Here is a 16,043-nt window from a genome sequence, read left to right as displayed (position 1 = left end):
TTCCTCTCTCTCTCCCTGGGGTGGGCGTAGAGGGAACTTAAAGTGGATGGAAAACTGGAAGTGAAAGAGAGCTGGGGGGAGAGACACAGAGACAGGTTTATCTAATAGTGGATGTAGAGACTGGAAGTGAGAGATAGAGACCCAATTTTGATAAACTCTGATATCTACAGGGTGAAATACCAGTGTGCCATCACAGCAGCAAGATTTGTGACCTGTTGCCACAAGAAAAGGGCAACCAGTGAAGAACAAACACCATTGTAAATACAACCCATATTTATGTTTATTTATTTTCCCTTTTGTACTTTAACCATTTGCACATCGTTACAACACTATATATAGACATAATATGACATTTGAAATGTCTTTTGGAACTTCTGTGAGTGTAATGTTTACTGTTAATTTTTGTTGTTTATTTCACTTTTGTTTATTATCTACTTCACTTGCTTTGGCAATGTTAACCTACAGTATGTTTCCCATGCCAATTAAGCCCTTGACTTGAGAGGGGCACCGAGAGACAGACTACTGAATGAAACCCAGAGCGAGTGAAAGGGTAATTTATCTGACTGAGGATGGAGATCTCAGACAGAGGTTACGTCTCAAATGACATCCTATTCCTTATAATGGGCACTACTTTTGACCAGAGACCTATGGGGCAAAAATATTGTACTAAATAGGGAATAGGGTGCCATTTGGGACACAGACAGATAGATTGGGAACTGGAGCGGGCGACCCAGAAGGAGCTTGTTTGTGGAGCTGGTTTGGTTTGTGGTGGATTACGTGTTCTCTTGTTCTCTTGCCGGGCTTAGTGGTGTGGTAGCCCCCTTCTGTGATCAGTAGATTGTGACCAGAGTGTGTGTGTGTGTTGAGAGAGTGGCAGCAGTACATCATGGCCACAGACAGACGACCTGGCAGGCAACTCTATTGGCTTCTGGCTTCATTTGACTGGCTTTACAAATATTGATGGAGTCATTAAAGGATTAAGGGGACTCGAAGTGCAGGCTGACAGGTTTTTGTGTGTACTCGAATGTATCGGACAGTGTGTGTCTGCGTGTGTGTGTGTGCGTGTGCATGTCGGTTTGTTTGTGTGAGAGAGAGAGATGTACAGTATTCCATGTGGTCAAAGTTAAAGACATTTAAATAGATCTTCTTTTCTTACTCTACACTTTTTTCTGGTCCTCTTCTCATTCCTGGTTGAACCTGTAATGCATCACCATCTCCCAAGTATAGACCTTTCCCAAACGACCATCAGTCTATTGACCCATCGTCGATGACGAAAATGTATGCCCTCACTAACTGTCGCTCTAATAAGTGACGATCACCCTGACTCCCACCCACTCACCCTTTGCTTCTCTGTGATGAAAATAAGCATTCCAAATGTCTCTCTTTTTCTACCTCTCTCTCTTTTTTACCCACCACCACTGCCAGTCATGTGTGACTGTCTTTGAAGGAAGGATGGAAGGTCTAAGAATAGCATAGATGGGACCCATCACTGTGATACTGCTGCAGCCCACATACCGTAGCTTCTTAGAGGGCCATTCTTTCTCACGCTCTCACTCATATCAGCATTCCTTCAACACGTATCCCTCCTAACAGGCAACCTGATATACTTCTAGTGTAGGTGTTTTGATACAATTTATAGGACAGGGACAAGAATAGAAAAATGCATCTTCACTGAAATATCCTGGCTTCTTAATATAATAATATATGCCGTTTAGCAGACACGTTTATCCAAAGCGACTTAGTCATGCTTGCATACATTTTATGTACAGGTGGCCCTGGGAATCGAACCCACTGTCCATGCTCTAAAAACTGAGCTACAGAGGACCACTTCTTTTGACTTGAGTCAATGCAGCACAGTGAGTCTAATCGGTTGGTTACTGATCCCCTCTCTTTGGCGTTTTTTTTTGTAATGACATGATCAGAATGTCTTGGTCGTCGTAGATTCTTAGAGTACCATATCAGCTCAACTCATCAGCATGCCTTGAATTGCCCCTTCGATACCTATTCCCCTTAATAGGCTACCTGATATCCTCCTCCTCTGTGTCCCAAATGGCATTCTATTCCCTATGTAATGCACTACTTTTGACCAAAAGGTAGTGCACTAAACAGGGAATATGGTGTAATTTGAGACGCAACACTAGTCTAGATGCTTGGATAACACTGATAGGCTAGGGCGTACACTGCTTTTGCATAGAGAAATGTCTCCATTGAATTATCTTGGCTTCTTTTGACTTGAGTCAATGCAGCACACTGAGAGTCTAGTTGGTTATATGATCAGAATGTATAGATGCTGTGCAAACATTTTTTGTTGTTGAAATTGTCACTGTTCCCTGTCACGCCGACGGAACCCCTTTTGAATCTGCTTTTTGACAGGCAGGCAGGCAGACAGAGTTACAGCGAGAGGGAGAGAGAGAGAAAGAGAAGGGAGAGAGAGAGGTGAAGAGGGAGAGAAAGAGAAATGGAGAGGGGGTAGAGAGAGCCAGGTTTTCAGAGACAGAGAGGCAGAACAAAAGGGGAGAGTGGCTCGTTGAGAGAGGGGTGGCAGTATAGAGATGAGAGAGATGGAGGGATGAGAGAGAGAGTGACGGAGGGGGGTATGATACCAGAACAGGTTGAAATAATAAGGGAAGGAACATTTGATGAATTACAAAAGAGAGAGAGTAAAGAGAAGTATTGGGATCATCATGTGTTGTGCAGGTGACTCTTCAGAGAAGGAACGATAGTGAGAGGATAATGATACATTTAATGGAGGAGATAAAGAGTGTAAAAGAGATTCCTAGATGGAGTGTGATCTAACCAGGCTACAGTAGAGTACATGCCATGAAGATAAAGCATGATACTCCTTTGTAGTTTCAAACCTCCGTGACAAACTCTTTCCCCAAGGGATCTATCCAGAAAAGAACACAAAGAGCCAATGTGACCGTTGGTATGCTGTGGGTGATTCCATTGTATTCAAGTTAGCAGTGTGCAATGGTGACCATATACAAGAGCTTTACTAGCCAAACCAGGAGTATAGCTAATATATAAAACACTTGAAATCAGGGGTTGGAACCAAAGTTATTTTCCAATTGTTTTGTTCTGAACAGAACCATTATTCTTTTATTCTGTTCCACTGTTCCCACGAGCAAAATAAAGTTCTGAACCAGTTTGAACCCCCAAAAAGTGACGGTTTATATCGTTCCTTTCTGTTCCTTTTTAAACCTCTGAAATATCCATTTTATTTTACATTTAGCTTGACATTATATTACTTCACCAATCAGTGCATATAGAGTAGCTTGCTGTGGCGCGGGTAAGCGATTTCATCTGTATAGGAAAGTCGTTAAGAACAAATTGTATTTTGCCGTAACAGTATGGTTTAATCATAACGAAAGACAAACGCACATACTGTGCTGCCAGTCACAGTGTAGAGCGGGAGATGCGACTGAAGATTTCAGGGTGAGGAAAGAGGATGTAGGAAGCTTGCCTTGAAGCTCTGAGCATCCTTTTATGACATGCATTATCTGAAGTAGGCCCACAGAATTATACCTACGGAGGAGTGGCTTCTATGGAGGAACTTTGAATGTCTTTGAACTTCCGAGTTGGTTTAATGTTGGGACCAGAGCAAGCTAGCTAGCTAATGAGCTTGTGTGTTCAGAGCAGCACTAGGATTAAAAACACGTCTTACCTTTTGTATTTAATAAATTCAATGTGAAAAGTGATAACTATAGTATCTTTAACTGGCATTGAAAAGTCCATCCATTCTTCTGTAATTAAACATCTCTCCCTAATTTCTGAATTACGCTTGTAACGTCGTCAGTAGGCTACAGTAACCTATGTAACGTCGTCAGTAGGCTACAGTAACCTATGTAACGTCGTCAGTAGGCTACAGTAACCTATGTAACGTCGTCAGTAGGCTACAGTAACCTATGTAATGTCGTCAGTAGGCTACAGTAACCTATGTAATGTCGTCAGTAGGCTACAGTAACCTATGCAACGTCGTCAGTAGACTACAGTAACCTATGTAACGTCGTCAGTAGACTACAGTAACCTATGTAACGTCGTCAGTAGGCTACAGTAACCTATGTAATGTCGTCAGTAGGCTACAGTAACCTATGTAACGTCGTCAGTAGGCTAAAGTAACCTATGTAACGTTGTCAGTAGGCTACAGTAACCTATGTAATGTCGTCAGTAGGCTACAGTAACCTATGTAACGTCGTCAGTAGGCTACAGTAACCTATGTAACGTCGTCAGTAGGCTACAGTAACCTATGTAACATCGTCAGTAGGCTACAGTAACCTATGTAATGTCGTCAGTAGGCTACAGTAACCTATGTAACGTCGTCAGTAGGCTACAGTAACCTATGTAACGTCGTCAGTAGGCTACAGTAACCTATGTAACGTCGTCAGTAGGCTACAGTAACCTATGTAATGTCGTCAGTAGGCTACAGTAACCTATGCAACGTCGTCAGTAGACTACAGTAACCTATGTAATGTCGTCAGTAGGCTACAGTAACCTATGTAACGTCGTCAGTAGGCTAAAGTAACCTATGTAATGTCATCAGTAGGCTACAGTAACCTATGTAACGTCGTCAGTAGGCTACAGTAACCTATGTAATGTCGTCAGTAGGCTACAGTAACCTATGTAACATCATCAGTAGGCTACAGTAACCTATGTAACGTCGTCAGTAGGCTACAGTAACCTATGTAATGTGTTCAGTAGGCTACAGTAACCCATGTAACGTCGTCAGTAGGCTACAGTAACCTATGTAATGTGTTCAGTAGGCTACAGTAACCTATGTAATGTCGTCAGTAGGCTACAGTAACCTATGCAACGTCGTCAGTAGTCTACAGTAACCTATGTAACGTCGTCAGTAGGCTACAGTAACCTATGTAATGTGTTCAGTAGGCTACAGTAACCTATGTAACGTCGTCAGTAGGCTACAGTAACCTATGTAACGTCGTAAGAAGTCTACAGTAACCTATGTAACGTCGTAAGAAGGCTACAGTAACCTATGTAATGTGTTCAGTAGGCTACAGTAACCTATGTAACGTCGTAAGAAGGCTACAGTAACCTATGCTTCAGAAGGGAGGGGCAGGTAGCCTACATACACACCCACTATAAAAAACATTCCTGCTGGCAGGCAGACGCTGGAATAGGTTTCTGAGTGAGAGTGAGGGCTTTGCAAAGGCGCTTTGTTGCGATTTTTTGGGGACTGGTAGAAAATACCTGGAACATGAAAGAACGTTATTAACCGGTCCCCAATACTATAGATCACTTTCTTTTTCGGTATGGGTTCTATTCTTCAAATCATTTTGTTATTTTACGGTTTTCGGTTCTGTTCCCTGAATCAGTTCTAACCCTTGTTTTTTTAAATACTTTTCTGGTCTTCATGGATAAAAAATACATTTTGCTCCAGAAAGATAATATTGTAATTAGTGTATCTGAGCTGGCTTGTGTGATAAGTCCCTTGGGTTGAAACCTGAACATTTGGATCGATTCCCCATGCTAATGCCAAGGATTGAGCTCAGTGGGCTAAAATACTATTGCGGCTCACAGTGCAGGAGACTCCTGAGTCTGAGCGTCCCTAACTACTGTGTGAAGTGAACCTGCCTCCTGAGTCTGGGTGTCCCTAACTACTGTGTGAAGTGAACCTGCCTCCTGAGTCTGGGTGTCCCTAACTACTGTGTGAAGTGAACCTGCCTCCTGAGTCTGGGTGTCCCTAACTACTGTGTGAAGTAAACCTGCCTCCTGAGTCTGGGTGTCCCTAACTACTGTGTGAAGTGAACCTGCCTCCTGAGTCTGGGTGTCCCTAACTACTGTGTGAAGTGAACCTGCCTCCTGAGTCTGGGTGTCCCTAACTACTGTGTGAAGTGAACCTGCCTCCTGAGTCTGGGTGTCCCTAACTACTGTGTGAAGTGAACCTGCCTCCTGAGTCTGGGTGTCCCTAACTACTGTGTGAAGTAAACCTGCCTCCTGAGTCTGGGTGTCCCTAACTACTGTGTGAAGTGAACCTGCCTCCTGAGTCTGGGTGTCCCTAACTACTGTGTGAAGTGAACCTGCCTCCTGAGTCTGAGTGTCCCTAACTACTGTGTGAAGTGAACCTGCCTCCTGAGTCTGGGTGTCCCTAACTACTGTGTGAAGTAAACCTGCCTCCTGAGTCTGGGTGTCCCTAACTACTGTGTGAAGTGAACCTGCCTCCTGAGTCTGAGTGTCCCCCCTGACTGTATCATTGAGCTTGCTTTCATTTGGCCCTCTGCTGGGAACAGCTTGCTAATTAATTACCCATGACCACTGAGGTGGGGAGGGGTTGGGTGGGGTTGGAGGGTAACAAGACTGGTAGGGTGGTGGTGGTGGGGAAGCAGGTCATAACTAGTGTCCTCAGGGGGTAGGCTAAAATTAATCACCCCCCCAATCCCTACGCCTTGCCAGAAGACATCTTCCCAGACAAAAGTAGTACAGTCTGTCTTTGGGTTTGAATATGGGAAAATTATCTGTATCAAGGGTTGTTTTTTGCATGGCTGTTAACATTAGCTGTCAAACCTAGAATACATAGACAGAGATATATAGGTGCAGTATAGAAATGACAGTGATGACACAGGGATGCCAGACTGTATAGGACATATAACCACATCCAGTAGTGGTCCAGTCATAGAGGCTTTATAGTTCTAATCCAGTAGTGGTCCAGTCATAGAGACTTTATAGTACTAATCCAGTGGTGGTCCAGTCATAGAGGCTTTATAGTTCTAATCCACTGGTGGTCCAGTCATAGAGACTTTATAGTTCTAATCCAGTGGTGGTCCAGTCATAGACGCTTTATAGGTCTAATCCAGTGGTGGTCCAGTCATAGAGGATTTATAGTTCTAATCCAGTGGTGGTCCAGTCATAGAGGCTTTATAGATCTAATCCATAGGTGGTCCCGTCATAGAGGCTTTATAGTTCTAATCCAGTGGTGGTCCAGTCACAGAGGCTTTATAGTTCTAATCCAGTGGTGGTCCAGTCACAGAGGCTTTATAGTTCTAATCCAGTGGTGGTCCAGTCATAGAGGCTTTATAGTTCTAATCCATTGGTGGTCCAGTCATAGAGACTTTATAGTTCTAATCCAGTGGTGGTACAGTCATAGAGGCTTTATAGTTCTAATCCATTGGTGGTCCAGTCATAGAGACTTTATAGTACTAATCCAGTGGTGGTCCAGTCATAGAGGCTTTATAGTTCTAATCCAGTGGCGGTCCAGTCATAGAGGTTTTATAGTTCAAATCCAGTGGAGGTCCAGTCATAGAGGCTTTATAGTTCTAATCGAGTGGTGGTCCAGTCATAGAGGCCTTGTAGTTCTAATCCACTGGTGGTCCAGTCACAGAGGCCTTATAGTTCTAATCCAGTGGCGGTCCAGTCATAGAGGCCTTATAGTTCTAATCCACTGGTGGTCCGGTCACAGAGGCCTTGTAGTTCTAATCCACTGGTGGTCCAGTCACAGAGACCTTATAGTTCTAATCCAGTGGAGGTCCAGTCATAGAGGCTTTATAGTTCTAATCCAGTAGTGGTCCAGTCATAGAGGCTTTATAGTTCTAATCCAGTAGTGGTCTAGTCATAGAGGCTTTATAGTTCAAATCAAGTGGTGGTCCAGTCATAGAGGCTTTATAGTTCTAATCCAGTGGTGGTACAGTCATAGAGGCTTTATAGTTCTAATCCAGTGGTGGTCCAGTCATAGAGGCTTTATCGTTCTAATCCAGTAGTGGTCCAGTCATAGAGGCTTTATAGTTCTAATCCAGTGGTGATCCAGTCATAGAGGCTTTATAGTTCTAATCCAGTGGTGGTCCAGTCATAGAGGCTTTATAGTTCTAATCCATTGGTGGTCCAGTCATAGAGGCTTTATAGTTCTAATCCAGTGGTGGTCCAGTCATAGAGACTTTGTAGTTCTTATCCAGTGGTGGTACAGTCATAGAGGCTTTGTAGTTCTTATCCAGTGGTGGTACAGTCATAGAGGCTTTATAGTTCTAATCCAGTGGTATTCCAGTCATAGAGGCTTTGTAGTTCTAATCCAGTGGTGGTCCAGTCATAGAGGTTTTATAGTTCTAATCCAGTGGAGGTCCAGTCATAGAGGCCTTATAGTTCTAATCCAGTGGTGGGCCAGTCATAAAGGCCTTGTAATTCTAAGCCACTGGTGGTCCAGTCACAGAGGCTTTATAGTTCTAATCCAGTGGTGGTTCAGTCACTGTGAAGCGGGCTCCAGGCTCCAGCCCACATAGAGACCTCTCTACTCTGCTGTGTACTGCTGCCGTAAGGAGCAGCCAGAGGAGCGTGGTCAATCAAATCCTGGAGATATGGAAGAAATGGCTTCAATGAGCTAATGCAGACCCCAGGGGATAGAGGAACCCTCCTACTATCAGTAGGTTTTTTTTAGGGCTGGGTGTGTGTGTGTTTCAGGCTGGGAATGTGTGTGTGTGTATGCAGGCATGCCTGTCTGTGGCATTTAAGCACAATTAACATTGAAAAGCCTCTCGACCGAGCTCAAGCACACTTAATCAAACACCTAAGACCCTCTTCTGTAAAATAGTGACTTTCCTTCCCTTTTTAGGCCATAGAGAAGCAACAGATTGATGACTACTACTCACCACTGGTAGCTCAAGTGGCTCACACTGATGATTACATCATCTTGGCCCCACTTCTGGGGATGAATAGGGTGATGAGACTGTCTCCTCTAGACATGGCCACTTCCTCTACCCCTTTATCTCATCTCTTCTCTCTTATTCCCACTGTTCATGTTCTGCTTCTCTGTATCTGCCTCCCTATTTCAACCAACTGTCTCCCTTCTTCACTGCCTCATGCCCAGATGCTCCCAACGCTCTTTCCATCTCTATCTCTCTCGCTCTCGCTCTGTCTCTCGCTCTTTCTCTCTCTTTCTCTCTTTCTCTCTCTCTCTCTTTCTCTCTCTCTCTTTCACTCTCTCACTCTGTCTTTCTCTCTCTCTCTTTCACTCTCTCACTCTCTCTTTCTCTCTCGCTCTCTCACTCTTTCTCTCTTTCTCTCTCTCTCTTTCACTCTCACTCTCTCTTTCTCTCTCTCTCGCTCTCTCTCTCTCACTCTCTCTCTCTCTCTTTCTCTCTTTCTCGCTCTCTCTCTTTCTCTCTCTCTCTTTCACCTTCTCTCTCTCTCTGCCTCTGCTTTCACACACTCTCTCTCTCTCTCTCTCTCTCTGCCTCTCCTTCCCTCCATCTCTCTCTCTTTCCATTTCTCAATTTTAATTAAAATCATTGAGTATCCAGAGGATTCGGCTGCATGACTGTGATTTAAATAGGGACATCACCATCTACTCAACATTACTGTCAGGCTAAAGCAAATTCCATTTATTCTCATAATGTGTGTGCTTCTCCTTCTCTAAGGACATGAATTACTACCATTTACAGTCGTAAATTGTAGACCTATGGATAAGAATACGCTCGCTAACCAATCCTTGACTGTCCAACAATATGGAAACACAATCTGAATCAGCATGCAATACAATACATTGGAAGACATCAGTGACATCAGTGAATTAACTGACATCTCCCCTGGTGGGATAGAATTAATGAATTACTGTAGAATACTGAAAAGAATAATAACCTATGTCACGAAGCTCCTGCATGAGGCTAATTAAAACAGCTTGAAGTCTGATTATCTGATGACAACAGCACAATAGCGACATGCAGAGATAAAGAGATGCATCTCTGAACCCCGAGATCAAGATGCCACTGAGAACAATGACTGAAGTGGATGTCATTGCCCATCCGCATGTTGGTGAAGAGCCATTGATGTCCAACCATTTACATAAAAAGATACCTATGAATTATGCGTGTGCTTCTGAATCATTTGCATGTAGAAAATGCATCGTGTAGGAGGAACGCTCTCAGAAATATCTGTTGTGTTCCTTGTTTACTACCTGTAAATCATGACGAGAAATGTATAAGCTTTCAGTATGTCATCCTCAATGTCTTTCAAATGTTGCATGATTCTGGGGATGTTTGTGTGTAAATGTCGGTTTTGACTACTTATACAATGTCTTTCAGGAAGGTTTCTGTCTATACCGTTACACTGATGTGTTTCTGATTGCAGCTAATGTGTTCTATGACTCCTGTATGTGTTCTGGTTTCTGTGGAAACGGATGTGTTTCTGATTGCATAAAGAGACTGTTGCATTCACCGCGGAACAGCTAGCCCCTCTTCCTTCCTGAAGCTGTTTAGAGCTCCAGAGACTGCAACGTTCAAACTCCTAATCCCCCAGTATTCAGGACAAGCAGCGTGTATTTAACATACCTTACACAACACTGTCTCTTTTTAACCACCATTTACACACATGCATGCACGCACACAAGCACACACACGCACGCACACACACACACACAGACACACACACACACCGCGCGCGCACACACACACACACACCGCGCACACACGCACACACACACGCACACCGCACACACAGCACACACACACACACAAACACACTCATTACAGTGTGAACAAGAGACCGGTGGGGCCTAAGCTCAGAGAGCACAAACACCCAATAGGGGTTGAATGTCTTGACTGATCACAAAGAACGTCTATTGGCACATGGGAGAGTGGGGAGAGACGAGGGGGGAGGGGGGTCCTGGTAATTCTTCTGGTCGTTTGGGCTGTTTGAGGCGGGGTGAGTTCCTCGATCAATGCTCTTTGTAAATGTTAAGTGTGATGACAGTAACAGGCGAGTCCGAGCAAACGCCGCGGGCGCTAGTCTTATTGACACGGGCCAGTTCACCCCAAGGCCCCGCACTGTGACTACACGCCCAATGAAACATGTGTGTCTCTCTCTCTCTATCGTTGTGTGTGTGTGTGTGTGTGTGTGTGTGTGTGTGTGTGTGTGTGTGTGTGTGTGTGTGTGTGTGTGTGTGTGTGTGTGTGTGTGTTGGCGCTCATAAGTGTGTGCCATCCCATTGGGCAGAGAGTCAGGGAGCTGATTTAGAGAGGGGCTCAGTGTAGACGTGTGTGTGTGGTGGAGACTGCTGCTGTATAGCTAAGCATCACTGGACAAGTCCATGCTGTGTACTAAATACATGCTACCGAATACCTGAGTTCCTTTGTGTTCATACATGTACAAGCCTTGCTGTGTGTATGTCTGTGTGTGTGTGTGTGTGTGTGTGTGTGTGTGTGTGTGTGTGTGTGTGTGTGTGTGTGTGTGTGTGTGTGTGTGTGTGTGTGTGTGTGTGTGTGTGTGTGTGTGTCTGTACGTTTGTGTGTGTGTGTGTGTGTGTGTGTGTGTGTGTGTGTGTGTTTCGGTGTCTGTGTGTATCTGTGTGTTAAATCTTCTGTGTGGGAATGGATGTGGATGGAATAACCACTTAAACAGTTTTCCTTTCACGTTAATGTCTCTGTTACTGTAATTGCAGTGTAAAGTAGTATGTAATGGACATATGACAGCATATTTAAATGCTCAGTCTAGATTTTTCTGCAGTCAGTGAGGAAAGCAAATGATCCATTGCGTTGGATGGCTCTTAACATTCTCCGTTTCTTGTAATTAATTTGGAGTTATTAATGACAGTTGAGCTTTTGCTAGGGCTGATTACCCTAAATGTCAGGGTAGTTTTCTCTTCTCTCTCTCAGTCAAACTGGTTGCTCTGTGTGTTTGTGTGTTGTTGTTGTTTTCCCCCTTCAGCCTTTTTATAGCGCTTAGTTTTAAGGTCAGGTAGGTTCAGGTTCATCTCTCTCCGCCAGTGTCAAGTCAATTTTGTATGTGTGTGTGTTTGTTTGTTATACTGGGGTTATTTCCTCTCTCAGTAATTAGGCTGGAGAGGCCAAATGCTCCAGAGACTCTTCCATTGACCATGACACACAGTAACACGGACCACCCAGTCCTCTCCTCTTCTCTCTCTACACATTCCTAGAATAACACTAGTACATTTTGGGTCTACTTCTGGGTGGGGTGGGGGGGGGGGGGGGGGGGGTTGTGTGTGTGTGTGTGTGTGTGTAGGCTTCTACTATTCTGTGATAAGCCCACCTTATGATAAGCCTCGTTTATATACGAGTGTATCTTGAAAATCTGTGTTTGTGTCCAACAGTGTGTAATTTTCTTTGTGTGTGTGTGTGTGCAGACCTGGGTTAAAATACTATTTCAAATATCTCAATTACTTTCACATACATTTTGAAGTAAGTATTCAGATATTTTGTATTTGAAAAGACAAGTACTGTAGTTGAATATTGGAATGTATTTGGAAATACACTTGGAAAGTATTAGCATGTATATTATCTATATTATTTGAAATACGTATTTAAAGTACTTTCAAATGGTAAGCTATTTATAGGAAGTTAATTGGGAATACTTTCAAATACTTCCAATATACAGTAAGTAGTTGATTCTGGCCACATTATTTAAAAATACTCAAATACACAGAAAATAAGTATTTAAATGACTAATGATAAAATACACATGTATTTGAACGCTGTGTGTATCAGTGTGTGTGTGTGTATAGTGTGTGTGTATCAGCGTACAAAGCGAACAATGTGTGTATCTCCTTGTCCATCAGGGTGCTGCATGGAGGCACATTTGAATTGTTGCCATGGAAACTCTCTCTCTCTCCCTCTCTCTATTGCTCTCTCCTTCTTTCTTCATCCTTGCTCTGTCTCTGTCATTCTCACTATCTCACTCTTTTCTCCCATACTTTCCTCTCCGACTTCTCTCTCTGTCCATCTTTTCTAACCTTCCTTCTCATTGTGTGCTTCAACCATCCTTCCTTCATCACTCTTTCTTCTTCTCCCTTCAACTTCAGCTCTTCTTTTATCATCCTAATCATTTCTTTCTTTTCATCCCTCCATCTTCTCAGCACCCATCCTCCTCCCCCTCGCTGGATTTCTTCTTGTTGCTGAAGTTGTTCTTGTTGCTGGAGTTGTTCTTGTTGCTGGAGTTCTTCTTCCTCCAACCACCTCCATCTGTGTTGTGTATACCTCCATTTATTTTCCCTCGCCTCCTCTCTCTGCTTTCCTCCCACTCTCTTCCTCCTCTTCCTCACCTCTCTCTACGTTCCTCCCACTCTCTTCCTCCTCCTCCTCTCTCTGCTTTCATCCCACTCTCTTCCTCCTCCTCCTCTCCTCTCTCTGCTTTCTTCCTACTCTCCTCCTCCTCCTCCTCTCCTCTCTCTGCTTTCATCCCACTCTCTTCCTCCTCCTCCTCTCCTCTCTCTGCTTTCTTCCTACTCTCCTCCTCCTCCTTCTCTCCTCTCTCTGCTTTCATCCCAATCTCCTCCTCCTCCTCCTCCTCTCTCTGCTTTCATCCCACTCTCTTCCTCCTCCCCCTCTCCTATCTCTGCTTTCATCCCACTCTCCTCCTCTCCTCTCTCTGCTTTCATCCCACTCCTCCTCCTCTCCTCTCTCTGCTTTCATCCCACTCTCCTCCTCCTCCTCTCCTCTCTCTGCTTTCATCCCACTCTCCTCCTCCTCTCTCTGCTTTCATCCCACTCTCTTCCTCCTCCCCCTCTCCTATCTCTGCTTTCATCCCACTCTCCTCCTCTCCTCTCTCTGCTTTCATCCCACTCCTCCTCCTCTCCTCTCTCTGCTTTCATCCCACTCTCCTCCTCCTCCTCCTCTCCTCTCTCTGCTTTCATCCCACTCTCCTCCTCCTCTCTCTGCTTTCATCCCACTCTCCTCCTCTCCTCTCTCTGCTTTCATCCCACTCGCCTCCTCCTCTCTCTGCTTTCATCCCCCTCTCCTCCCCCTCTCCTCTCTCTGCTTTCATCCCACTCTCCTCCTCCTCTCTCTGCTTTCATCCCACTCTCCTCCTCCTCCTCTCCTCTCACTGCTTTCATCCCACTCTCCTCCTCCTCTCTCTGCTTTCAACCCACTCTCTTCCTCCTCTCTCTGCTTTCATCCCACTCTCTTCCTCCTCCCCCTCTCCTCTCTCTGCTTTCATCCCCCTCTCCTCTCCTCTCTCTGCTTTCATCCCACTCCTCCTCCTCTCCTCTCTCTGCTTTCATCCCACTCTCCTCCTCTCTCTGCTTTCATCCCACTCTCCTCCTCCTCTCTCTGCATTCATCCCACTCTCCTCCTCCTCTCTCTGCTTTCATCCCACTCTCCTCCTCCTCTCTCTGCTTTCATCCCGCTCTCCACCTCTCCTCTCTCTGCTTTCATCCCACTCTCCTCCTCTCTCTGCTTTCATCCCACTCTCCTCCTCCTCTCTCTGCTTTCATCCCACTCTCCTCCTCCTCTCTCTGCTTTCATCCCACTCTCCTCCTCTCTCTGCTTTCATCCCACTCTCCTCCTCCTCGCTCTGCTTTCATCCCACTCTCCTCCTCCTCTCTCTGCTTTCAACCCACTCTCTTCCTCCTCCTCCTCTCCTCTCTCTGCTTTCATCCCACTCTCTTCCTCCTCCTCCTCTCCTCTCTCTGCTTTCATCCCACTCTCTTCCTCCTCCCCCTCTCCTCTCTCTGCTTTCATCCCCCTCTCCTCCCCCTCTCCTCTCTCTGCTTTCATCCCACTCTCCTCCTCCTCTCTCTGCTTTCATCCCACTCTCCTCCTCCTCTCCTCTTTCTGCTTTCATCCCACTCACCTCCTCCCCCTCTCCTCTCTCTGCTTTCCTCCCACTCTCTTCCTCCTCCTCCTCTCCCCTCTCTGCTTTCATCCCACTCTCCTCCCCCTCTCCTCTCTCTGCTTTCATCCCACTCTCCTCCTCCTCCTCTTCTTCCTCCCCCTCTCCTCTCTCTGCTTTCCTCCCACTCTCTTCCTCCTCCTCCCCCTCTCCTCCCAGCGGTGTCCAACCTCACTGAGGATTGAGGCCGTTTACAATTAGCATGTGTACCTGCAACTAGGCCTGACAAACCTCCACTAATTACGCTTTTAGATGGGACATTTGTAGTAACAGACTACATTAGCTACCTCTTTTTTCTCTGCTACTTCTCCCTTCACCCCTCTGCTTTGCTCTCGCCCTGGCCTCTTTGATATCTCTTTGCCTATTTCTCTCCCCATTTCTCTGTTTTCTCTCTCCTCCCTTTCTCCCCTGTTTTTCTCCTCTCTCTCGCTCTCTCTCTCTCCATGTTCATTCCTCCTTTCTCTGCTTTCTTCTCCCTAGTTGTTTTCTCCCTGTTTTCGCTCTCATCCCCCTCTTCTGTAGTTTAGGGTTCTTCTCATGTGATCATGCCTAGATCAACTCCAGCACACACAGGATGCTTCATAAATGAAAGATCATATAAGGTGCTGTGAAAGAAAAAGAAAATATTTTGTGCCCTCTCTCCACGTGCCCCCCTTTGCATGTCCCTCTGTCTCTATATCTCTTTGTCTCCCTGTCCCTATCTCTCTTTCTCTCTCTTTGTTTTTCTCTCCTCCTCTCTCCCTCTGCCTGTTAAAAAGCATTAAAGTATAGCTCACTTAAGGATTCCCGTTTCTATCTCAATATGAACGAAAATGCGCTGTCGTTGTCATTTGACTTCCTCCCATACACGCATGCATGCACGCACGCACGCATGCACGCACGCATGCACGCACGCATGCACGCACGCACGCACACACACACACACACACACACACACACACACACACACACACACAGTCTGAAACCAAATGTTTCACATCAAGCTATGACTAATTGTGTTTCTCCCTGACTGTCCCCTCCCTCTCTTCTTCTCTTCTCCTCTCTTTCTATTCTCTCTCTCCCTATTTCTCTCTGCATTGCTGTTAATAAAAGGAGCAGGAAATAATAGGTCTGCAATTGACTTCAAAGAGGCTAAAGGGGGATGGGAGGGAATATGACTGGTGGGAAGAGGGGTTAATGGCAATGAGAGGCAGTTACTGCTCAAAGGAAAATAGAAAAAAAGAAAGATAGATAGGAAGAGAGAGCGGGAGAGAAAGAGAGCAGGAGAGAAAGAGAGAGAGCGATAGACTGAGAGAGACAGAAGGAGAGATGGAGAGAGCTAGAGAGCGCAGGGGAGAGAATAAGCATCCGTCTCAGTCTGTGAGTGTCTGATGGTCACTTAACCTGGCAGCCGGTCCATGAAGCTCAGAACCCGTCAATCTGTCAAAACACACCCGGCGCTGTCGGTCTCCTCACCGCACGCAGGCACGCGTGCACGCGTG

The 16,043-nt window shown here is 45.3% G+C and overlaps 1 protein-coding gene across 1 annotated transcript in view; it reads left to right on the top strand.

Annotated features, from left to right (window-relative positions):
- The window catches only part of LOC115147307 (glutamate receptor ionotropic, NMDA 2B-like), a 129,543-nt gene that overhangs the window by 8,968 nt on the left and 104,532 nt on the right, over window positions 1-16,043 (top strand).

This window comes from Salmo trutta, chromosome 14 (genome assembly GCF_901001165.1).
Source record: "Salmo trutta chromosome 14, fSalTru1.1, whole genome shotgun sequence".
Lineage (NCBI taxonomy): Eukaryota > Metazoa > Chordata > Actinopteri > Salmoniformes > Salmonidae > Salmo > Salmo trutta.
This window is presented reverse-complemented; position numbering and strand designations above follow the sequence as displayed.